This window comes from Hylobates moloch, unplaced genomic scaffold (genome assembly GCF_009828535.3).
Source record: "Hylobates moloch isolate HMO894 unplaced genomic scaffold, HMol_V3 SCAFFOLD_7, whole genome shotgun sequence".
Taxonomy (NCBI): Eukaryota; Metazoa; Chordata; class Mammalia; order Primates; family Hylobatidae; genus Hylobates; species Hylobates moloch.
Window position 1 is genome coordinate 82,948,208 of NW_026652282.1, and position 2,313 is coordinate 82,950,520.

Sequence of the window (2,313 nt, forward strand, 5' to 3'; positions counted from 1 at the left end):
AGTGTTGGTTTGGATGTAGAGCAACTGGAAGTCTCAAATTGCTGTGCTGTAAAATCATACAACTTTAGGAAATAAATTGATGATTTCTTATGTTAAATACACACCTATCCTTCGATCCAGCCATTCTAATCCCAGTTGCATAACCAAATGAAATGAAAATGTACATACACACCAAAAATTGTGGACAAACGTTTCTAGCAGCATTAGTCACAGTAGCCAAAAAGTGCAAAGTACCCAAGTGCCCATCAACTGGTGAATAGATAAATCGTTATATTCCTACAGTGGATTACTATTCAGCAATAAAAGGAATGAACTACTGATACATGTAAAAACAGATACGAATGAATGGTTCATAGCTGATTTCTGTCTCTAGAAATTTATGTGCAATTCTAGAAAAGTATTGTCATAAATTTATAGTGACAGAAAGCAGGGGCCCATGGTGAGAGTAAGGAATTCACTGTAAAGTAGATTGATGGAAATTTTTGAGTTGATAGAATTGTCTACATTTTGATCATGATGGTAGTTACACGACTGTATACATTTACCAAAACTCACCAGATTATACACTTAATGTCAGTAAATTTTACTACTGTAAATTATTACTCAATAAAGTTAATTAATTAAAATTGATGCAATTTAACTTAACTAATTCTTTATTTTTTCTAGCCACAGAAGGGGCACCACCTATTATGAAGTTATGATATTTTAAGGACATAGCTAGGTAAAAAGTGGGTATGATTATTTCAGCTTATTGGAGCCTCTACCAGGGGTTTGAAGTACGTGTTTTATTATCTGATTTGTTTTTCTTAACTATATATTTCAGTATCTACATCATCCCTGAATATTTAGAGGTAAATTCAATCAACTGGTCACCACTTCTTAATTTGAAATTAAATTATGTGCCTTCCATGTCACAATTTCTTAAAGTAAACACACACACTCACACACACACACACAGTTGATATTTAAAGTTAATGTTGCTGTACAAATTTCATAACAATGTTGATACTGAGAAGACTGGTCACATTAGTAATTGCAGAGGGAAAATTTTGGTTTTATGGTCTTTAGCTTTTTTCTGTAACTTATTCTGAAGGACTAATGGTATTTTACTTTTTGAATAGAGATGTAGGGACCCACAGTCTACATTTTGGGGCAAGTTAGGAGACTCTTCTTATAGTAAGGATCCTGAGAGAGCTGAACCGTAAATCTTCACCACCTTGTAGTTATGCTTGTTCCATGGAATCTCAGGAGTATCTTTGTAGTATGGGATCCAAATTTGATATTAAATTTTGACTCCAGAAGATGACAAATCCTAGGAAATTATCCAAAAAATACAGAATTCCTGGAACAATCCCATATTCCTGTAACTATTTCCAGTTTCCCCGAAGCCAACCGTATAAGGCATATGGGGAAAGGACACTGATAACCGAAGGACAAAGTGACCTTTTGAATCCTCTCACTCAATCACGTGAAAGTTGGTCATGTATAGTAAAAAAATCATAGGCTTGGAGAGCAACAATTCAACCACTAACTATATAACATTGGCCTAGTAACTTAACCTTGTTAAGCCTCAGTCTCCTTATCTGTAAAAGGGAGATCATATATACATAATTTACATATATATATATATATATATATGTCTTGCAGAGCTATTGTGACTATTAAAACTAGAATATGTATATATGTGTATGTATATCTAATGTCTATCATATTACAGATGCCTAAAATATACTAGTTATTATTATTGTTATGGCTGCCATACTTGAGAATGTCATTTGCAAGGCACTGTGGGGATAAAGGACTCACCCTTCTTTTTTTCAAAGATGAAACTCGTGTTGTTAATAAAAACTAACTTTGGACTCAAAAGCCTAATCAAAATTCAATTCTTTATTCCTTTGCTAGTTTCAATCTCCAGGCCTTCCTACCTTGTTTGATGTTCAAAATTAAATGTCATGAAAGAGGCCCTGATGTACCTTTTGGTCATCACCTCAAAAACAAATCTATAGCCATGAGATGTGGAATTCATCTTTGCAAGATGAAATAAAATTCAAACAAACTACATTCTTCTCAGAGCCGAATATTTGGAAATTAGTCTGCTTAGCTATCCCTAGTACTTCTCTGATGTCTCTCATAAATGCCTGCCAACAAGTTCCCACTCAAAAGTATAAATGGAAGACCAGAGTTCTAGAAAACAAAAATAAGTTGAATATAGGAACGGCAGCAGCAACAAAACTCTTCTTCATTTAAAAGAATTCCCAGCAAAGACTCAGGAAAGAAGTGAAGGACAAGACAGCAATAGAGGGAGTGGTTGTA